This window comes from Protopterus annectens, chromosome 9.part0, assembly GCF_019279795.1.
Source record: "Protopterus annectens isolate FY-2018-M chromosome 9.part0, PAN1.0, whole genome shotgun sequence".
NCBI classification, from domain to species: Eukaryota; Metazoa; Chordata; order Ceratodontiformes; family Protopteridae; genus Protopterus; species Protopterus annectens.
The window spans coordinates 421605231-421629783 of NC_056743.1; the positions used below are offsets into that span (position 1 = coordinate 421605231).

Sequence of the window (24553 nt, forward strand, 5' to 3'; positions counted from 1 at the left end):
CGAGCTGGCACCTCGGCGTTCATGAAAATCTACTGCCAATCATTAGTGGACCGGAGTTCTGTTGTGGCGACCCCCTATCCGGGAAAAGCCAAAAGACAACATTGTATTGGGGGAATGCAAATGCTTGCCCTACTCACAAAATCCCAACATACTCTCGAGTACTTTCTCTGCATCAAGATCCACTCAAAACAGTGGTATTTTCTTACATTCTGCCTCCATCTGGATCATCACTATTCTATTAACATTGCCTTCTCTCCACAAAATCATGCTGATTAATATCTATCAATTTTGGTAACACCTTTGCCATTCTTTTTGATAGTATAGACATATAACTCTTGATAATCATGATTTAAAACTGAAATGGATCTATATGAAGCTGAGTCTGATGGGTCTTTATCATTTTCAGGTAATACAGCCATGTGAACTTTCAGAATGATACAATTTTTGATTGCCAACATATGTTTAAAAGTGCACTGCCAATTACTTGTTCATCTAAACATAGGAACATACTAGGCCAGCAAGACGCCTACCCATATACAGCTTTAAACTGACAAACAAAAGTTCTTGCCATCCTTTTCAGGCATTTAGTAGTGATCAACTCCCAAACAGAGCAGGGAATACATGGTAAATCTGGTGTAAATTTGTGAATACCCATCCAGTCATCAAGACTAGCCTTAAAGGTAGCCCAAAGTAGTACTTTGTTTTGTCTATAGTGGTAGCTAATTCCTTAAGTTAGGAGTACATTGAGTTAAGAACCTATCACTACAGAGAGTCTTGTTACTTAGTCCTGTAGACTTATGTCCTTAGTGTAGGTGCTTGTAGAGCCATAGGTTTTGCAAAGAAATAGGGTCCTTCTTGGCTCGAAGAGAGAGAGAGAGACACACACAGGTCACCTCACAGCCACCTGTAAGCTACTGAGTATAAGGAGAGTCATGATAATCTGTCAGGGTAGTTGAATAATTTAAGACCTTTGATTATATTGCTTAGAAGTCTTTAGGACCTTTGCACTTGAGCAATATGAATGTATATGTGCATACCAAAGGTGGCATTTTATCTATTGATGGGTCTGGTAACAGAAGAGTACAGTAGTAAGATGACTTCTTTGGATCTTGAAGATACCCTCTTGGAAATTAAGTGGGCCAGATAGAAGGATTTCCTGAGTGTGGCAAAAATATGATGATCAAATGAGAGAAAGATATTCACATAATTATGTTGGCCTATAGTGACTGTAGTTGTCTGATGAGCAGTACCATTTATAGCATATGAGGTGGGAACAACTTTTCTGCCAAAAGCTGCTATGTTTCACTTTTTTGCATGATATGCATCTTCCTGCCCTTGCTGGGGATTTTTTTTCTTTTTTTATATCAGTGGATGAGCAAATAATACTGCCCAGTTTGCAGTCATCAGCAAACTTGGTCAACTACACTAAATTTACATTTAGCGGGAACCAGCATCTTTACAATTTGATATATTTTGTAAAGTAAATTTGTAGTGCTGTGGACAATAACAAGGGTTTACGTTAAGCTCATCTAATTTTTCTTTGATACCAGTATCGAGGACTATGTCAAAAGCCTTGGCCAGTTCAAGATAAACAGTGTGCACAGAGAAACTACTCTCCACAGCCCCTATAACCTCTACAAAAAAGGAGCTAGGACCTGCCTTCACAAAACTAAACCAGTTGGGATCTACATCAGTTAAGTTGCTTATGTCTGCATAAATGAGTTTTGCTATGAGCTATTCCATGGGTTTGCATATAGGGCTAGTGCGGCTGATGGGTCTACAATTACCTGGGTCTGTAAAAGGACCCCACTAGTATAGGTGTATCACAGTGGCTGTTCTCCAGGCATCAAGAACAAATCCTGCAAATAGGCTAAGGTTGAATAGTTTCAGTAGATGCTCAGATAGTGCGAACATGGCACTGATGAGAATGCAGTGTGTTATGTTGTATGGTCCCCATGGAAGTTTCATTTTTAGCCTTTGAGGGAATTCTAAGACTTGTTCAAATGGATGATTACAGGCAAAAAAGGGGACAGTAGGAGCAGAAATGAGGATAGAGGGTGTAAAGTTAGCATAAATCCGCCGTTTTTATGTTAGTTATAATGTTGGAGTCAGTGTGTGTTGTATTATTGATGAGGTCAGTGCAGTGTTGGACATTATTCTTTAATTTTCTGATATAACAGAAGAAAGATTTTTAGCTTCCTTTGGATTGTGTAGCAACCTTAAATCCATACTCTTCTTTATATTTGCTAACGGTGTTTCTTAGTTCCTTGATGACATGTTTTAGTGTAGTCTTGATGTAGGGAGATGGTTATATCTTGCAAGCTTTTTTTCTTCTTTTGTTGTACAGTTTATTAATATGTGAGTTACAGTAGAAAGGTTTATTCCTGAATTAATAGTTATATTTAGGGCAGATGGGTACTGATTTTTCTATGCAACTGTTCACAGTCAGAGGTGAATGCAGCAGCCCTCGCAGTAGGTCCATTTGCAGGGGATTGTTGGGAATTTTGCATACACCTCTGCAAGCTGAAGTAGGTTTGCTCTGGTGAAGTTCCTAAAGATGGCCTCATTTGGTGGTACCTCTAGACCCATTTAATTGAAGATGACTGATTTGTGGTCAGATTTATCCAAGGATAAGGGGACAGAGGGTGGGGTGCAGATGGGGAATAGGATGGTAAAGATCAGGTCAGAGATATTGAAGAGTCAAGTGAAAAGCTTTACAATTTACTCCAGTCCACTGGTATTAATGAAGTCTATGAAATGAACATAATTATTTTTAAAGGTGTAGGTGTACAAATCAGTGCTTGAGTAATTGAAGACCCACAGTAAGGAGGTATTTGATTTGATACTTAATGGCTCAACTGTGTTGAGGTAATTTCTATCATCTTTGTGTGGCATTGATGGGGATCTGTAGCTAGCAATGAAGTAAAGTAATATTTGGCTTGCCACAAGCTCCAAGTTAGGGTTGTGGTTAAAGGGATATGATGTTATGGTGTTTTTTTTTTTTAAATAAAGATACTCCCCTGTAGTTTTCCTGCGAGTCTGAAGGCATGATACATGCTAAACCTTGGTAAAGTGGGAGAGTTGTCATTGCGTTAAGAAAGTGTCTCAGTAACTATACAAACATGAATGTGATCAAGTTGCAGGAGGGCCTTAAGTTCTGGGACTTCTATTCTGGCATATTTCTGTTTAGACTCTTCACACTGAATAGTTCCACCTTGATGTTCAAATCTGAGTTTGAAGGTTTTTTGTAGGAATGTCCAGTAGGAGGACTATGCCTAAAAATAAACTATGAGGGCAGCAAAGGTAGTAGCCACTATGTGGAAGCCATCCTTGGCAAAACAGGAAGTCTTATTTGCCATTTCATCCCAGGCTGACACATACTGGATCTCCTTAGAAAGACATCAGCTACTTAACCAAATGTTAAAGTCAGTTATCTTGTCTTTGTATGTAGATATTATTCTTGGTGAAGGAAAGAGACTGCTAAGACCACTCATTGTCTTTCCTGCCCCTAACACAAGGGTACTAAGTTCCATCATATCTTCATGGATGTCCATTTGGATGGAGTGCCTCAAATCATTCACTCCCACATGGGTTACCACTAGATTATAGTCATATTTGTCTGTCTTAAGGGACCTTAAGGCCAATGTAATGTCACAGATCCTGGCACCAGACCAGCAATGTACAGTCACCCTCTTCTTGTCCAGTCTAGTGAGAGTGGCGTGTGTATGCCTAACTATAGTCACTTATGACTAAAACATTTCAGTGAGTGAAAGCAGATTCATTTGGCCTTATGGGCTTAGGCTTGCTTTCCTGATTACTCTTGAGTGAATTTTGCAGGTTTTGCAGTATGTGTAAGTGGAGAGGAGACAGAAGTTACCTAGTCTGCTGGAAGCCGAGATATTTAACAGAGAATTCTGGGAGGCTTTGTCAAATTTTTCTTTACAGCTCATCTTGTTATGAATCTATTAGCAGTGTGTTGCAGTGAAGGTGTGGTGCTTACCAACAGTGGTCTGTTGCGAGAGGTTTGCCTTCATGTTTCTTAAATATTTACATCTCTTGGCAGATTTTACTTTCAACTGATAGAAGTAGAAAACAGTCAGTAAGCATAAGACAGTTGTTGCAGTTTATTAGAACAGCTAATGCAGTCATACTGGCCACAGAAGGAGTGAAAACAGACTGTTAGCCATCTTGCTAGAGGGTGGAAAACTGTGCCTTGCATACTACTCAGGGGACTGGAGATAAACTATTACTATAGCCCCTTGTGGTGAACAGTTTTTTTTTTACGTAAAACAAGTTGTTGGCTTTGTTACAACAGGCTAATGAGGAATTTTGAAAAGTTGTTTAGTAAACATTTGCATTTAAATGCTTAGGCTGGCTTGGTAACCTTTCTGCACAGTTTTTTTCTGTAATCTAAACTAATGCAGATATGGTCAGATAACTGATTTACAGAGGCTAGGTGAAAAGGTGGCTTAACTTCTTTAAGTCAAATCAGGAGGACTGAAGCAGTCTTTACAGCTTTTAAAGTTTTCTGAACTCGTATCAATGCGTGCTGTAGAGACAATCTCTGTATACTGTTCCTGTCAATTTAGTTTTATCTTTTGATGCTTATTTATCTTTTCAGGCATTTTGCTGTACTTTTGTTACAATAATGGCTTGGGCAAAGTCATTATTTCTTCAATTTTTCTCCATAATCTTAGAAATGTGCACGGGTCACTGCATCTTGTGATGGGATGAGAACAGTGGGGTCGTGATGATTTTTTTTTTTGTTTTTAACTTTCCTCATTAACTTCAAAGAATAACTATAACTTGTTTAGGAGCAGTGTACCGTCTAAGACAGTGGTTTCCAAACTTTTTCGATTCTCGGCCCCCTTGTTGAATCCAGGTTTTCCCAAGGCCCCCCTCCCCATCAAATTCTAACTAGTCCTTACAGTCTGCAATTCCATATCCGTGTGATAATGGGCACCCCCCCATAGCTACTAGCACCCAGGCTTAATCAAACATCACACCGAGGGTGACATAAAACCAAATGTGTTAACAGCCTCCAGCTCAAGTAGGTGAATAAATAGGTGTCACTACCTGCACAAATGCATCTGCGTAGCCAGGAAAAAAAAGAAAACCACTAATACACATTAAAACTATTACAAGATGACAGATTTCGCATTACATTTAGCACCTAGGTGGGTCAAGCGATTTGTATATGTTCCTTTATTATTTGTGCCTGGCCCATATTATTTTACGCAGTGGCAGTATCATAGCCAGTGAGGTTTATCGGAGGCGTGGTTATTGCTAATTGAAAACTAAACCCATGTTAGTTTGATGTCCAGAGGTAGCCCCTTGGTGAAAAACACCTGTAAAATGTTCAAGAGAAGAAAAACATAACATTAGCCTCGCGACTATATAGTGAACAATGATTAAGTTATTATACTAATCATTGCTATCGGAATTTTAAAAAGAAAACAAAATGCATGGGCATTAAATTGCAGGCTGAGAACTAGATGCTTAGCGTCATGTTATTACATAAGTTAAATAAGCTTATACAAACATTTGTTATCAATAAATGTACGGGGTAAGTATTCCCGGACCTTCTATTCCCAGCAAATAAGACAGCGTTCCTCATTGGGGCCCTCTGCCATGATTTTTAAAGGCCAGCACTATAAATTTTAATGTTCAGAGACTGACAGGTCTGAAATACACAGACTGTGGGAGTGCACGAAATAAGCAACGGAACAATCTCAGAGTTTAAAACACTGCCAAGAATGCCTTGCCTGCATTGCTCAAGAGAACAAGACAGTGTTAAATTCATAGCTGAGCTATATGAATGGTGTGCAAATCAGGAGAAACTTTCACTGTTTGAAGATAAAAATCCATCTACCGACTTGTTTCTATGTATTGTCAATATTAGTAATCACAACTTAAGTGATAGTCGTAATTCTCCAGTCAAATATCTCAAATGGAACAAACCTTAATGAAGGTCAAAGGCCCCTGATTGGGGACCATACCTCTGAACCTCTTAGACAAGAAATGTGGGCAAAGGCGAAAGTATTGGGGGAGGGGCAAAAACATAAACGTAGAGACAAATTTTAAATATTGCTCATATACACTTAGTAAGCAGCTACAGTAAAATATTTTGTGTTACCATACATTTTCTGATGGATATGAAGTCTGTCATAAACAATTCCTATCCTAAGCAAAGCAAAAGTCCTGTTGCCCATTTGTCCCTAGAAGAGGTAAGAGTTGGGTATGTAAACTCTCCAACTTGACCCATCCTTATGGTGGCTGTAACACTCACAATGGCTACTGTCCTAGGGACATGCATGCATCATGCACACATGCCATTCCCCTGGGAATACATAAAGTAATAAATCACCCCACCCCACATACAGAAAATCTGGACCCCCTCCCACTCCCCAAGACAAGAAAGCCAGTGCTGGGCACTCAGTCCCATCTTCCTTTGGCTCTTCCAGCTTCCTGTGCCCTTAACTGAAAATGTCATCCATGGTTAGCTCCCTCTATGCCAAAGAAATGGGTATTATCTACACATTTTAATTGTTTGCTAATTTTGTAAACCTATCATATACAACTGCCTCTTTTTACAGGCAACTCAAAATCATTGTACAATCAAGCATCTTGCTCAGAATCATAAGCATCTAAATGGTTGTTAAGAAAATCAAACTCAGGAATGCAGAATTAGCAACTAACTCTCTACTAAACTAGGTCACAAATATGCAAGGTTCAGGTATAAAGAGCCCTCCTGGTGAGCGAGTTCCTGTACTTTTACTAAGATGGTCTGACACATAAAAGTAAAGAGTTCAAAACTATCCAGGACTCTAATCCAGCCTTAGTAACAAGGCTCACTGTGATCAAGTGCTGTAAGAAAAGAAATAATACAACCATATACTGTTACAGAAAAGAGACCCCCCCAGCCAGAACTCACAAAATCCAGAGTACTATTAAGTATGGTTCACTAAGCCTTAAACAGAAACAATGGGAATGAGGATACACATAAACCATCTCAAAAACATCTGCAATATCAGCAATAAATCCAGGAGACTATACTAAACAAAACAATGCATAACTTTAATATCTTGACAGTTATAAATGACTAGCTATCCATTTCAGATAGGCATCCCAAAGTCTTCTCTCAAATCTCCACTAATGATGTCATCCACTATAAATTGCTCTGCAGCCCTGTAAAAATCAGACTTGTGCTGTGGTGCATGCAATCAGTACTGAGGTCTCTAATCTGTGTACTTAGGTAGGTAGGGGTTCTAATCTCACTGCAGTCGACTAGTGCGTGTCTGTTTGTCTAGTCAAAAGAGCATAATTGTGTATCCTGCAGTCATCACTACAATCCCATGGGGTACCAATGTTTTGACAGTTGGACATGCCCACACATCCATTTCATACAGGCCTCCCAACATCTTCCGTCAAACATTCAGTGATGGTGTCATCCATTATAAATTGTCCTGCACCCCTTGTAAAAGTAAGACTTGTGCCTTGGCACTTGCATTAAGTAGTGAATTCTCTAGTTTGTGTACTCTGGTAGGGATTCTGATCTCACTGCAGTCAACTGGGGTGTGTGTGTGTGTGTGTGTGTGTGTGTGTGTGTGTGCGCACTTGCTCAATATCAGAGACAGCATTTTACACCAGCTTGTGGGATACTGCTATTACCATCGTCCTCTCACCACACATTGCTGATTCCATCACTTATAAAGTACTGTCTGGCACTCTCCCAGTCAGACTTGTGCTGTGGAGCTTGCATTAAATATGGTGGACTCTAGTCCGTGTACTTGAATAGGGGTTCTGGTCTCACTGCAATCAACTGGTGTTTGTGCACTTGCTTGACATTAGAGAGTGCATTTTACATTAGCATGTGGGATACTGTTATTACCATTTTTCTCTCACCAGACTCCGCTGATGTCATCAGCTATAAAGTATTCTCCAACACTATAAAAGCTAGACTTATGCTTTGGTGCTTGTGTTAAATACTGTGATCTGTAAATAGTTTTAGAATGATATGTGAATTCATAGCTATGTCCAACATTCCTCCAAACATTTTGTTGTAGCATACAGTGATCATGTCATCCTGTGTAACATGCTCTCTGACAGTATTCAAGACAAACCTGTGCTGTGGTAGTAACATTAACTACTGTGTTTGCAATCTACTTTAACTACACATATAGCTTTTCTAATTTGACAGCAAGCATTTCTATAGCTACAACTATCACATATGAGACAATTTTACACAGGGATATGACTACATACATGCCCTACTGTGCTCGCAACATGTTCTCCTCAGCATACAATGAATGCGGTCATACTCCATAAATTGTAATGTGATAGTTGTAGAGCCAGACATATGTGATGTTGCTATGGTGACATTGCATGGCATTCATATTCTCTGCCTACACAGGTGTAATGCTCATATCAGGCCCAGTGTACTGCTGTGTGTTTGGTTGCGGGTACATTATGGTCATTGTGTGATCTTTGGAATTTCTGTTCATTTCATTACCACTTGGGGTACCATTCATGTAGCCCCATGCATCCTCCTTTGTCCTCTGGCCACATGATATCCTTCCTGCAGAAGTGTGAAAGATGTCCTCATGTCAAATATGCATACACATATCATAAAGCAGAGTACTTCCATGACCCTGTGCAAGCCATCCCCAGACCACTGCATGTGTGATTGCTAATTCTGTCATGGTGAGGTGCATGTGTGTCTTATCGACAGTGGCAGAATGTAATGCAATCTGTCTTCCATAATATACATATAGGCATTTTTACTTTCATTTTATAATAATGGCTAGGATTTCATGTGATGTTGGCCATCAGCCTAATAGTGCTGTTATTGACATATGCTGTATGGAGGTGTGGATGTACAGTAGGGCTGCAAAAGGGTATTACAATCTGTGATGCAAGCTAATGTACTGATGGCCACTGCTGCCATTACATTGCATGCTCTTTCTATAACAGCTGTAGTAATCTGCCCCCTGAGAACTGTTGACATGGGTTCATAGGAGGTTACTAGGCTAGCAGTCCTACAGCCCTTACAAGCCTATTCATGTTCATCTCAAGTAACCCCAATTGTCCTTATTAGCTGGATGTAATTCACAGAGCGAGTCTATGGTCAGCACCAACTACCCATGTTGATAAGGAAGATGGGTGACACCTCCAGGAGGAATCTGCAGTTTCCCATCCATTTGTCTAAGTTGCACTTGAATAGAGTCAGTGAGGACGTCTGCTTCACGTGACTTGGAAGTTTATTCCAGAGGAGTGGCAGTCTCTGGGAGATATATTTGTCTCTCAAGCATGTTCTGTTAATGTCACAGGTTAAGCTAAGATACCTAAATCGAGTGGCTCTTATGCCATTAGATTTGCGGATGTGCAGCATTTACATCAGGGCAGGGTCTGAGACTGCCCTGTAGGTCAGGCACCGGTCACCTCTCAAAAGCCAATGCGATGCAGATTACCAATACAGGGCTTGCAGTCTATCCATGTACATCATGGCATGGTATGGAAGCCCTGTATTTTCTTGTTGAGAAACCCCTGTGGTCTCTCCAGCTGCTGCAAGCGGCTGGTGAGGTACATGCAATAGTGAGCATTGTACTCTATTAATGTTCTGCTGAAAGTTGAGTACAGTTGTTGTTATAATATCCTCAGAGCTAGATGCAATGCCCTTAATTATGAGCTGCACAATGTGTAAGCCCTTGCCACTGTGGACACTTGGTGGTCGAAGTTCAGATTGCTATCTACCTGTGTTCCCAGGTCTCAAACCACTATGTTGGAGCTTAGGGGGGTGATGTCAGTACTGTAATTAGTGAGGAATTCCAGTTTGCCAAAGGCAATACTAATGGCACTTTTTTGCATTCAGTTGTAGACTGTGACTTTGGCAGCAATCATTTGTCTGTGTTAGCCTCCTCCTGTAATATGTCAGCATTGTTGGCAGACTATATGATTGCACCCAATTTGCAAGCATCAGCAAGCTTAAGTCAAAGGCCATCTCCTGTAGCCTGGACTTCCGGAAAATAGATTCCGAACAGTAAAGGCCCCAGATCCCTGTGGTATGTCACTGGTGACAGTTCTACTGGTAGAGGTTGAGTCACCTAACTTTGTCAGTGCATGTTCTGTCGGTGAGCCAACTGGCTGCTCATTTAGTGATGTAAGGGTTAACACCCAGATGGGAGAGTTTCTCAATGATACCTCAGTGGGAGATTGTGTCAAAAGCCTTGACCAGGTCAAGATAAGGCACTGTCTTACCTCATATTTTGTTGTTTTACCTTTAATTTCACCATTAGTTGTTAGAAAGGGATATGTTTTACACAGGCAAGCTCTAGCCAACCCAAGGGGCCTAAATAGCTATACATTTACACAGACTGCAGAAAAGAAAATCTTGAGCAAATCTAAACAATCCTATCTTGGATGAGGGAAAGGCAGTACGTACAGCTTACCTTGACTTGGCCAAGGCATTTGACACAATCCCCCACTCGGGCATCATTGAAAAGCTAATACAACTTGGTGTTAATCCCTGTCTAGTCAGATGGGTGTCCAACTGGTTCACAGATAGGACCCACAAGGTCAAGATAGGTGCTGCCACCTTTGACAGCAGATCTGTCACTAGTGGTGTTCCCCAGGGATCTGTCCTGGGACCCCTACCTTTTGGCATATATTTCTAAGAGGCCCAGACAAAGGGCCTGTGGCTGACAAAGGTTGTGGATGACTGTAAGATGGGTGCTTTCATTGACTCCCTATTTGATGTTAACATACTGCAAGAGAGCCTCACAGCTACAAATAAATGGTGCTGAAGTCATGGCCTTAAGTTAAATACAAAAAAATGTATTATTGTACCATTCAGCAAAACCACACCCCCTACTGATTACCACATCAATGGCAACCCCCTAAGCACACAACCTGTGGTGAGAGACCTGGGTACTCAGGCTGACAACAATCTCACATTCAACCATCATGTGGTGGCGGTGGTCAGAAAAGCCTTTGACTTGGTTCATCTCATAAGTAAAAGGATCACATTCAGAAAAAAGGAGGTTATTACCTCTCTGTACTAATCCCTTATTAGACCTACTATTGAGTGTAATGCCCCGTTTGCTATGTAATGCTCCACATACCTGCACCAGCTGGAAAGGCCACAGAAATACCTCACAAAGAGAATCCATGGCCTCCAACACCTATCCTATGCAGATAGGCTTAAATCACTATCTCTGTACTCTGTATCATACAGAATGCTCAGAGGTGATCTGTGTCTTGCCTACAAGGCAATGTCGGACCCTGCCCTACTGGAGATGCTGCATATCTGTAAGTCTAACTCCTCGCACATTACCTGCTTGATAGGCCTAAATCTAATGTGTGACATCAACAAAACCTGCTGGAGAGACAGGTTTGTCTCCCAGAGGCTGCCCAGTCTCTGGAATAGACTTCCTATACATGTCAAACAGAATACCTTACTGACCCTCTTCAAACACAACCTTGATGAGTAGATGGGAAACCATAAATTTATCCCAGGGGTTCCACCTTTTTCCTTCACTGACAGGGGCAACAGGTGCTGACTGAGGTTTCTTTTTTTGGGATAAACTCTTGGCTAGGCTTGTAAGGGCCCCAGGGCCATTAACCTAGTAATCTCTATGATCGTATCTTGGTTTGTGATTTATTTATTTTTACTGTTTAAGAGAAGTGCAACTGAGAGTGATAGTGAGTGGAATTACAACTTTTGTCTGGCTTGTAGAACTTGTATGGTCAGAACAACTTTACTGTACTTTATTATTTAGTTGTATATTGCTAGTGTGACTTTTTTTGTCATAGAAGTTGATTTATGTACTCTTTGAATTCTGCGGTTACTGATTTTGATTCTTTTTCCTTTTGCAATATTTTATTCATTTGAAACTGGCTGAATATGGATTCCTTAAATGAGTATGTAATTAATTTGCTAATGCACAAATATCTTGTACAGTGTAATAAATGCTATGCATATTAAAGGTAACAGCTGATAATACTGATGATCTGTACTCCTCGTGTCAAAAAATGGATGATTTACTTACCATTGTTAGAAGTAAATCGAGATTTAATGATTGCACTTGTGTACTTGGCAAGGCTTGGGAACTGTTGTTTCATATATTAATGATGGGACTGATGAAATAATGTTAGGCATAGAACAAATAGAACACATTTAGGAAATGATGCATTTGTTGTCTGCAAAGATCATTCAACCCCTATGAAACAAGACAATGCCGCTGACAACTCTGGAATTCTGGATGCAAGTATTCAGCAATCTGAGGATCCAGTTTTTTTTTTAGAAGGAAACAAAAAAATAAAGGAAGAAGTTCACAACAAATAACAAGGAAGAAAAAGAAACTGATTAAAGAGAATATGTAGTAAAAAGGACACTGCTTTGTTACATAAGACACAGGTTACAGGGAATGATGACGTTTTTCTATCAGAAAACCTTCAGTCTGTAGAAAAAGGCATTATTTTTCCAACAGCAAAGGTAGAAAAAAGAGGCAAGGGGCAGGTGAAAAGGAAATCAAAACTGAATGTGGAAAGATTGAAGAACATTACTGTAAGAAAAAAGGGTGTAACAGATTTTGCTTACATGGCTCAAGCTGTGATATACCAGCTGGATGAGAATTTAATACACAATAAAAACAGTGGGATTAATAAAACTATGATGAAGCTCTATCCTTCATAACAACTGACAGAGCAGATAATACTGTATTGGAATCTGAAGATTCTTCAGAGCTGGCCAGCAAAGATATTCTTGTAACTGGAGATTCAATTATTAGAGGAACGGATACTTACATTTGCAGAGATGATAATAAACATTAAATAGTGTTATGCTTTCCAGGAGCAAAAATAGAAGATGCGAGACAAGCCTTGGAATGCCTTAATGTATGGAAGTGTGGATCTGTTTTTATTCATGTTGGTAAAAATGATGTCACCCTATAAGTAGGGAATTGGCAGCCCTCTTTGGTAGTATGGCTTGTACTGGTGTTAGGATATCTTTTTGACACATCACCTATAGAAAGGATAGCCAGGTCAATGTGAATGAAAAGATTTTTGGGGGTAAAATCCTACATGGAAAAAATGTCCTGTTTTAAAAAAAACAGAAATGTGTAGAGCATCCAAGCCTAGTTTTGGGCATGTGTTCAGACAGGATGGTATGCATTTGTCAAGATCAGGGAAGAGAATTTTTGCAGCAGATATTTTGTAATATTTGGCAAACACTAGGCAGGATTTTTGCCAGGTCGAAAATTTAGCAGTTCACAGATGACATTTGATGCATCTGTGACAGTTGTTGATGCTAGGAGCATTAATAATAAAGTTTTTTTCTTGGAAAATTTGTTACGTTCCCACAAGATTGATGATGTTTGTGAAACATGGTTAAAGAACAATGACTGGAAACCAGTTCTGTCAGGGTATAAATCTTTTTACTGTAACAGATATTCTAACAAAAAATCAGGTGGAGGTGTTATGATAGGGATTAAAGATAGCTAAGAGACCTGTGATTATTACATGTTCAATAACACCAATACTATAAACTGTGACAATGAAGACAAACCTGGAACATATGACAATTGTTGGAGTGTATAGACCACCAAAGTCAAGTGCAGATGACCTACAGGAATTCCTATATTTCTTGCATGAAGCAGAAGGGAAGAATAATATTACCTGGGGATTTAAATTTACCAGAAACACACTAGAATAATATTGATTCAACAATGTTAGTAAGGAAATTATTCACAGTATATATTCAGGAACAATTACTTCAGAAAGTTAAAAAAAACAACCAGGGGACAGAACATACTAGATATTCTTTGCGTTCCCAAAGAAATTACTGCCACTTCAAGTTTTACCATCAATCCCTCAGAGCCACACGCTCCAGGGAACTAAACCTTGTCATCACAATAAACAAAACATGCTGGAGGGATAGGTTCCTGACCCACAGACTCTCCAGACTCTGGAATAGATTGCCCATACATGTCAAGCAGAGTGCCTCTTTGGCCGTCTTCAAAAGGAACCTTGACAACTGGATGGGAGAAAGGAAATTCACCCCGGGGATCACGTCAGTCTCCCTGCTAGACAGGGGTCCAGGGAAGTAAATAGTGTGGGAAGAAATAGCCAGGGAATTGTTATGGCTAGGCTTGTATAGGCCCAAGGGCCAATAGCCTAGTACCAACCTATGAACCTATCACTGATGTGCAATGATCATGGGGTTATAAATGTTAATTTGTTGCTAGATAATTTTGCCAAACTGAAATCTAAGCCAATGCACAGAATGTTAATTACAGATTATATGGAAGCAAAAGAGTCACTATGTAAAACTAACTGGAGTGAGGTGTTCAGTGGAAAAACTGCAGATGGAACGTGGAAAGTTTTGAGAGAGAAACTGAGTGCAAAAAATCAAAAAAATGTTAACATCAGAATCTAGGCATACAACATCAGGGGGATATATCTCCATAAGAACAAGATATCTGATTAAGGTGAGAGGCAAAAAATATAAGAAATGGAAGAGAGGTCGAACTACAACTTTGAAAACTGAAATAAGTAAGGTGGACAAACAGATTAAACATAATGTGAGACAATATCAAGAAAAATTATATAAAGATATTGAACATAACAGGAAACTTTTTTATAGATAGACAAGATGTGGAAGGAGTAAAGATACACAGATAAACTGCGCAGATTCTAAAATTTATTCTCAGACACAGCAGATTGTAGATATATTTACAAAATCTTATGCAAAACAGTTTGACTCCACAAAAGGGGTGATAAGTTGTCCTAGTGACATCCAGGTAACCCCACATACTGGAATCAAATTAGATTATATTAAAAAAAAACTGTGCAAACTTGCTCCAAACAAAGCACAGGGATGAGACGGAATTACTAACAGTGACCTGAGAAAACTTGAGCAAGAACTTAGAGTACCATTACATCTATTATTCACTAAATCATTTAAATATGGGGAGATTCCTCAAGAATCTGAAACAGCTCCTATACTTTACAAAGAAAAAAAAAAGCCCCAAACCAGGCATGTCCAAGGGTCAGCTTCCGGTGATTTCTCCTGTCCACCTGGTGAATCTGGGCATACTGGGGCAATGCAGCAATTGCCTCATGTACACAGACAACCCTCTCCTCCTACCACCCAACACTACAACCTGTGAGACATGCACTTACATAGCCAAAATGGAAGCAAAGCTCTCTCCACCCAAGATTGTGCTAAACAGTCAAGAGGAGAAGGTTAACACCCACACTACACCTCAAGCAACACATAGCCCTTCTAAACCCGCACCACTAACACCCACATATAGCAACACTAAATCCACATATGCAGAGGCCCTTAACTGTAACCTGCCCAAGCAACAAAGACCTCTGAAGCTGAAACGCAAACAAACACCAATCACAACCAATGTGTCACATAGTTCACAACACCACTGTGCCACCCAGCAACAGCCCCTAAGGCAAGACACAGTACCTAACACTTTAGTCATAGGTGACTCTATAGTCCGGCACACTGATGTCCCTCTCACCAGGTTGAATAAGGAGAAAATTACAGTCAGCTGCCTGTCGGGTGCCAGGATCCGCCACATAACGCATGCACTCAAGTCACTCCACAACAAATACAAATATGATTCTGTCATTGTCCATGTTGGAGTGAATGACTTGAGACGTACCTCCCTGGACTACATGAAAAGAGACATGGAAGAGCTCTCGGATCATGTGGCCCAGGCAGGTATGACCCTAGCCCTGAGTAGCATCCTGCCTTCGCCCAGAATGATACCACAATATAAGGATAAAATGATTGACTTCAACAATTGGCTAAGCTTATGGTGTCATTCAAAGGGGATCCAGTATCTGTCTGCCTGGGATGACATGATTGACAGACCACAATGCTTTGCCAGAGATGGTCTGCACCTGTCGCCCCTGGGATTCAGGTTACTGGCTAAGGCTCTTGCCACCCCTATAGTGCCTTTTTTAGGCAAACTTCAAAGGACAAAACCACCACCGTAACAGGTACAAACATGCAAAATCTGAAGGTAATGCTACTCAGTGCTAGAAGTCTAAACCTAAAAATGCACTCTCTCGAGGCACTCCTAAAAATGGAGAACATTGATATCTGTGCAGTAACTGAGACCTGGTTCAAGGCTCCAGAGAGCACCCCTGCAATACCAGGCTACAACTCTTACCACACTTTTCAGCCACCAAACCAGGACCGAAACACTAAAGGTGGAGGAGTGTCAATATTCACCAAGGATATTCACACCACCAGGCTAGTTGGCCAAAACAATGTGTCTGAAATTCTCCAAGTGCAACTAACACTAGGTAAGACTGCAATCCAAATTGTAGCTTGCTACAGATCCCCCACCATACCCAAGATTCTCACTACACCTTTCTAAACATAGTGGAAAATATTAAGATAGAACCAAACACCCTAATACTGGGTGATTTTAACTACCCTCCCATTAACTGGGAAATCTACTCATGTCCCAACACCTTTGCGCAACGGTTCTTGGAATTCATAAATTCCAACGCCCTGGATCAACTAATCCATAGTCCCACCAGGGGCTCCAATATCCTAGACCTGGTCATTACCAACATGGGAAATCAATGCTCCATACCTATGGTCACCCCCTCGTTAGTCAAGTCTGACCATAAGCTAATCACCCTTAACATCCACATCCCTCCCCCTCCCCCCAGTAAAGAAACCACCATAAAAAACTTCTCCAAAGCCAACTTCATGCTACTCAAGTCAGAAGTGACAAACTTCATGACACCCATGCAGACAGGAACTGAAAGTTCAACTGCTGAATCCTACACTAAGGCACTGTTATGAGCACATCCACTCATGCATGAATCGTGCCATCCCAAATAGAACCAAAATGCTCTCATCCAAAAAAAGGAAGCCAATCTGGTGGTCCCCTGCCATAAACAAACTTTACAACAAAAGGAAGAAACTTTTGCAGAAAAGAGGAAAATCCCAGGATGCAAAAAACTCCCTTACTAGCCTCAGCAAGAAACTGAGATGCCTCATAAAATCCTCCAAAGCTAGTTACGAAAATAAAATTGCCAAAGATTCCAAAGACAACCACAAAGCATTCTATAACTATGTCAAGAATCTAAATGGCAATGCTCAGATCTGCTCTGAGCTAAAACAGAATGGCATAAAATATACTGATCCGAAGGATATTGCCAATATCCTGGCAGATCGATTCAGTGCCAACTTCAACCCCTCTCACCCCCTAAATGGCCCATCTCAATACCGGAAGATTGCCAAATTCCAGTAATAACGGCCACACAGGTACAAAATGCACTCTCTAAAGCCAAGAATACAGCATCCATGGGACCAGATGACATCCCGGGCTGTGTACTACATGAACTACAATATGAACTGGCACCTCACCTAAGTGTCATGTTTAATCATAGCCTCACCTCAGGTTTCGTGCCCACTGAGTGGTGCAGAGCTACAGTTATCCCAATCCACAAGGGGGGATCCACCTTGGATCCCGGAAACTACCGTCCCATCAGTCTGACAAGTCTTATCTGCAAGGCCATGGAGCGTATTATCATGGAACTTCTAAACAAAGACATTGGCAACCTTCAAACACTGGACCCCACCCAGTTTGGGTTTGTGAAGGGCCGATCTTGTCTCCTGAACCTGACTGACTTCTTCGAATCAGTCTCCAGAGCCATGGACAAGGGTAAGGTGGTCCACATAGTCTATCTAGACCTTGCCAAGGCCTTTGACACCATCCCCCACTCTGGAATCATAGATAAACTTACTAAGTTGGGCATTAATCCCTATGTCACCCAATGGGTTGCTAAATGGCTTACTGATAGAACCCACACTGTAAAAGTAGCCGATTCCAAATCCAGCTCCAGACAAGTGACAAGTGGAGTAACTCAGGGTTCAGTCCTGGGGCCGCTCTTGTTTGGCATCTACTTCTCTGAAGTACAGGTCAACACTAAGGGACTCTGGCTAACAAAGTTTGCAGATGACTGCAAACTGGGAGCCATTATTGAATCCCCAAATGATGTGGATACTCTACAAAAGGGCCTTACAGAAACAGATGCTTGGTGCCAGAGCCATGGGTTCAAGCTCAATGCCAAGAAATGTATTGTTATCCCCTTTGGGAAAAAACATGTATCCATGAATTACCATATAGGTGGCAGTACATTAAACACAGAAAGTGTGATGAGACTTAGGGACACAGGTGGACAGTGGTCTCACCTTCGATAACCACATCGCCACAACAGTCAGGGAATCCTTCTATGTGGCACACCTCATCACGAAGGGCTTTTCATCCAGAAAAAAAGAGGTCATTGTCCCACTGTACTCATCCCTCATTAGACCCATTATAGAATACAATGCCCCATTTGGTATGTACCTCTCAAGACATCTGCAACAACTGGAAGGCCTCAGAAATACCTCACTAAAAGAATCACAGGCCTAAAGCACATGCCCTACACTGACCGCCTTAAAAAACTCCAGCTGTACTCTTGTCGCATATCATCTACTCAGAGGTGATCTCTGCTTAACATACAAGGCCATGTCAAACCCAGAGCTGTTGGACATGCTACACTTAAAGAAATCCCAATCCCTCAGAGCTACATGCTCCAGGGATCTAAACCTTGTCATCACAATAAACAAAACATGCTGGAGGGATAGGTTCCTGACCCAGAGACTCCCCAGACTCTGGAAGAGATTGCCCATACATGTCAAGCAGAGTGCCTCTTTGGACCTCTTCAAGAGGAACCTTGACGATTGGATGGGAGAAAGGAAATTCACCCCAGGGATCACGTCAGTCACCCTGCTAGACAGGGGTCCAGGAAAGTAAATAATGTGGGAAGAAATAGCCAGGGAATTGTTATGGCTAGGCTTGCATAGGCCCTAGGGTTGATAGCCTAGTACCAACCTATGAACCTATAAGATTAGAGACATGCTTATTAAGCCTGTCTTTAATGGAAATGGGAGTAGGACAAACCCAGAGTCATATAGACCCTTACATCTACTTTCATGTTTTGGAAAAATAATGGAGAAGGTAATATTGGATAAATTATTGTCAGAACTGGATAGGTTGTGACTTGAAACTATATATCAGCATGCATATGTTGAAAACAATCCATTACCACCCCAAATTAAAGGTCATGCTGCTAAATGCTAGGAATCTAAACATGAAATTGCACTCATTGCAAACATTCTTAACCCTGGAAAATGCTGACATCGGCACAGTCACTGAAACCTGGTTCAAAGCTGCGGAGAGCACCACAGCCATACCTGGTTACTCATCCTATCATATATTCAGATCCCAAACTGTGGGTAGTAAAGCCAAAGGAGGTGGAGTTTCAATATATATTAAAGACATACACACCTCCAGGCTGGTCAAACAGTATGACACACAGGAAACACTCCAGGTGCAGTTAACCATTGAGAAGACCCCTATACAAATCATAGCTAGCTACTGGCCACCAAATCTGACTCAAGATGCCCGAACTGCCTATCTAAACCTCTTCTGATCTATCAAGATTCAATCCTTTTCCCTGATCCTGGGTGACCTTAACTACCCAAACATAGATTGGAAGAACTTCTCATGCCAGAACACAAATGCCCAGAGACTCCTCGATTTTGTTAATGCAAATGCTTTGGAACAGCTAGTCAATACCCCCACAAGAGGTGATAATATCTTGGACTTGGTATTAACCAACATGAGTAACCACTGCAGCATCCCTGCAGTATCATCCTCCCTTGTATGATCCGACCACATTTGAAGTCACTATCTCCCGTGACCCCCTGTAGCTAGGGTAAAAAAAAAACTTCTCCAAAGCTGATTACAGCCTCCTGAGGGATGGTATAAACAGCTTCACAGCCCCGTCCCCCTCTCTGGGAACTCGCACCAGTATCCAAAACTATACCAAATTGCTATACAAACATTTTTATAGATGCATGGAATCAGGAATACCTCACAGGACTAAATCATTCTCCGCAAGGAAGAGTAAACTTGTCTGGTGGACATCTCAAATAAACACTATAATAAAAGAAAAAAAATGCTGTCCAGGACCTCTGATGAAATTTTCACTGAACCTGTCTGCCAGCAGATTGGCTATATCTACAGCGTTGGTGTATGTGGTGTTCTTGACCTCCAGTTCTGAGCTGATCTGGGTGTTTCCTTTGAGATTGTAGACATATGTGAAGAAGGCCTTTTGACGGTCTTTAGTAGATGTGGCCAGTTTGGACTCGAATGTTGCATTGGAAGATTTTGCTAGTGCTCCTATTTGCTTGTTCAGGCTAAAAGAGAGATTGCTTCCAGTTAGGCACCTGCTCCTTCTTGATCCTGGACAGCAATTTTTTCCTTTTATTTTAGAGTTTATTTATTGTAGATGTCTGCCAGACAGGTTTACTCTTCCTTGAGGAGGAGGATTTCATCCTGTCTGGTATTCCTGATTCCATGCAACTATATAAATGCTCATACAGTACTTTGGTGTAGGTTTGGACATATGTTAGTTCCTGTAGAGGGGGAGAGGGTTGTGAAGCTGTTTATACCTTCCCTCAGGAGGTTGTAATCAGCTTTGGAGAAGTTTTTTATTTGACCCTAGCTGGGGGGGGGGGGGGTCGGGGGAGATGGTGACTTCGAAAGTGACTGTTTTTTTCTTGGATCTTACCAGGGATGATGACACTTTAGGGGTGCTGCAGTGGTTACTCATGTTGGTTTATACCAAATCCAAGATATTTTCACCTCTTGTGGGGGTGTCAACAAACTGGTCCAATGCATTTGCATTGACAAAATCAAAGAATCTGTGGACATTTCTGTTTTGGCATGAGTATTTCTTCCAATTTATGGTTGGATAGTTAAAGTCGCCCAGGATCAGGGTAAAGGGTTGAATCTTGATGGATCCAAAGTGGTCCAGATAGGTGGAATGGGCATCTTGAGTCAGAGGTGGAGGCCTATAGCTAGCTATGATTTGAATAGGGGTCTTGTTAATTGTTAACTGCACCTGGAGTATTTCCTGTGCATCATACTGTTTGACCAGCCTAGAGGTGTGTATTTCTTTTATATATATTGCAATTCCACCTCCTCTTGTTCTGCTGCCCACAGTTTGGGGTCTGAATGAATGATAGGATGAGTAACCAGGTATTGCTGGGGTGCTCTCTGCAGCTTTGAACCAGGTTTCGGTGACTACACAAATGTCAGCTTCTTCCAGGGTTATGAATGCTTGCAATGAGTGCAGTTTCATGTTTAGACTCATAGCGTTTAGTAGCATGACCTTTAATGTATGTTTTGATGAAATTTTCATGTTAGTAGTTTTCACCTCATGGCATTGCCTAAAAAAGGCACCGCGGGGGAGGCAAGAGCCTTTGCCAGGAGCCTGAAGCCCAAGGCAGACAGATGCAGGCCATCGCTGGCAAAGCATCGTGGTTTGTCAATCATGTCATCCCAGGCTGTCAGGTACTGGATCCCCTTGGAATGACACCAGAAACTAAGCCAATTGTTAATGTCAGTAATTTTTTGTTTGTATCGAGGCATCATTTATGTGACAGTAGAATGCTGTTTAAGGCTAGGATCATACGTACCTGGGACACACACTCACCGAGCTTGATCATGTCTTTCTTCATATAGTCCAGGGAGAATACGTCTCAAGTAATTTACTATGGACTATGACAGAGTCATAACAGTACCTACTGAGAGACTTGAGTGCATTGGTGATATGGCAGATTCTGGCACCCGACATAAATATGTTAGGTTTATGTTTAGGCCTTAATGGCTGAGAGAACAGGTGTGTGGTGTGGTGGGCCATGGAGTTCACATGTGCTTATGCCTCAGAGGTCTCTTGTTTGGGTATGCTTTTGTTGAGGACCTCCGCATATGTGGGGGGATGTTGTGTAGATGTGGGTTGTGGTTGAGGTGTGGTGTTCGTGTTGCCAACCTTCTCAGTGCCAGATATACTGTTTTTTGGAGGAGAGAGCAATGACACTAGGTGCTTGATGTAATTGCATCTCTAACAAATTGTGTTCCTAGGTGGTAGTAGTAGAGGGTTTTCCATGTACATGAAGCAGTTGCTACACTGTCTCAGGATGCTCATATCAACCAGACCAGCAGGAGAAAATGTAGGAAATTGTCCATCCATATTTGTCAGAAACTGAAACAGCTAAGAGGGTAAAAGGAGGAAGGTGTGATAGTGCTATTAGATGATAACATAAGTGCTACTAAGGGAAAACTTGTAGCTGGAACGCCTCAAAAAGGGTTCAAATCCATGCAGCTGAAGCTCTGGATGCAGCAGACCTGTATCTAGACTATGCTACTCAATTTTAAGGTTAAGAACACAGTAAAAAAAACTCTCAATGAGGCGCATATTAATCACTTGCAGTCAAAAGAACAGAACTCTCATTATGAAAAAACACAGCAAGGAAATGAGTAAAACGCAGTTTAACAGTAATGAACTGTAGTAGACAGCAATGAAATATAGTTAACCAGTAGATTGCTTTAAAACAGTAGCTCACAATCACAACAGTAACAGACAGCACAAATAACGCAGCAATTCAGTAGAATAATCATCAATTTAATGAGGCTACCAACAAGCAGTAATAAATAAGGCAAATTAAATGCAGTTGAACTCCTAAGCATAAGCAGTAAAATTAAGTAAGAAGAGGTGCAGTTTTTTTTTTTTTTTTTTTTTGCAGAAAGTGAGGAGACAGAAGATAATAAGATAATTCAAGGCTGAGATGCTAAAGGGGTGGGCCTTTACAAAGTTCTCACTATATAAACAATAGAATGATCTGATGTAATGTGACTGGGGGGGGTGTCCAGTATCAACTTTATACAAGAGTCAGGCAACTCAAAGCCACCAATCTTTAAGACCATAATAGCAGCTGGGTGGGACAAAAATAGTTGCACAGAATAAATAAACAGCTATGCAGTAACAGCAGTGCATAAAACAGTTGAAAATAAGCACTTATCTTTTTCCAGTATCACAGCAGAGCAAATGGCAGAAGGCTTATCTCACTGCAGCTTTGAACAGCTTGAGCAAACAAGTACAGACTGGTTTAAAATACTGGCTATTGCTTTATTAATAACCCTGGTAATCATCGTGACATTTCCCTGAAACACTCAGACCTAGTTTGCCTATAGGTTTACATATTTGCTGCAGTCCGTGTTGTCCAGCAACACTGTTTCTAGCCACAAAACTGTGTTTGTTTATGTTGAAACACTGCACAGCATGCATATGCAATTATCACTGCTGCTCACTGAGCAAACATGTAATCTCAGTGTAGGCTTTGTGCTGAGCCTACATGGAGTTTATTGAATCCCCAGGTTTATTTAATGTTGTTGTGTCTTTCGGCTTTTCCCGGTTAGGGGTCGCCACAGCGGAACTCTGGTCCGCTAATGATTGGTAGTTGATTTTTACGTGCAGAGTTACCAGCCCTGATGCACGACCTTCAATGAAGGTACGCCCATTCACGCATGTCTTCACGCAGAAAACGCTCTAGCTGAGAATCGAACCGGACAGCGTCTGACTGTGAGGCGACAACGCTACTGCAGCACCACCACTGCGGGACTATTTCAAAATGGGATGAAGCACCAGCATCTTGGAAGAAAGCTGTTGTGGTTGTATTACTCAAAGAGGGTAAAGATGTATCAGAACCAGTGTCATATGGACCCATTTAAATTGTAAACCATACTAATGTAATGTATATAGTATGTAAAAGAATGGCAAAAGTGCTGTCAAAATTGCCAGAGATGGATTGATATGTTTTTGTGGAAGGGAAGCAAACATTTCACAATATTAATAGAACAATGATAATCCAAAGAGAAACAGAATGTAAGAAGAAAACACTGTTCTTGGTGGGACTTGATGCAGAGAAAGCAGCAACGGAGTAAGCTGGGATTTTACCAGTAGAGCAATGTAAATAATTGCATATCCTGGCATAATAGTAAGGTTAACTGAGATGACATACGAAGGATCAGAGGCCAGAATTAAAGTGGAATGGTTCCTCTCTGATAAGTTGAGTTTAAACATGGAACTCTGCAGAGGTATCCTGTTTCTCATTTGTTATTTGCTTTATATTATATAGAGAGCAATTGGCAAAGAAAATAAGGGACTCAGAAATTAAAGGATATAATTGGTATGGTAATCGAGAAAAGTTGACTTGATTTGCAGGTGATATTACTGTATACTTGATAAAGCCAGAAAAGAACATCTAGGTGCTGAGCAACATGTTGAGATAATTTTATATACCAAAAAGAGTTGAAACTAATACCCATATTTACTGACACATAATAAGATAAAGTATTTAGGAGTATGGTTTAAAAAGCTTATGTTATGGCTGCTAAGGATATGTGGGAGGAGACTAAACAAAGCATAATATAAAACTAAGACACTGGAAGCTCTTGTTTATGGACATGGATAGCAGGATACAAGCAGTGAAAATGTTTTTATTCCCTTTAGTTTTACATACATGTCAAGCATATTTTGATCAACCAGAGGAAACATTGTGGACAATAATAAAGAGTTGAAGGAATTTATGTAGGAGGGAAAGACGGCAAGTGTTAAGTGG

General features: G+C 40.9%; 1 protein-coding gene, 1 long non-coding RNA gene and 1 pseudogene across 3 annotated transcripts in view; 2 read left to right on the forward strand and 1 right to left on the reverse strand.

Annotated features, from left to right (window-relative positions):
• The window catches only part of LOC122811248, a 1815945-nt gene that overhangs the window by 841065 nt on the left and 950327 nt on the right, over positions 1-24553 (forward strand). The gene's annotated exons all lie outside the window — the stretch shown is intronic.
• The window catches only part of LOC122811247 (cGMP-dependent protein kinase 1-like), a 4027247-nt gene that overhangs the window by 148440 nt on the left and 3854254 nt on the right, over positions 1-24553 (reverse strand). The window lies entirely within an intron of this gene.
• Positions 5230-5377, forward strand: LOC122812453 (annotated as a pseudogene).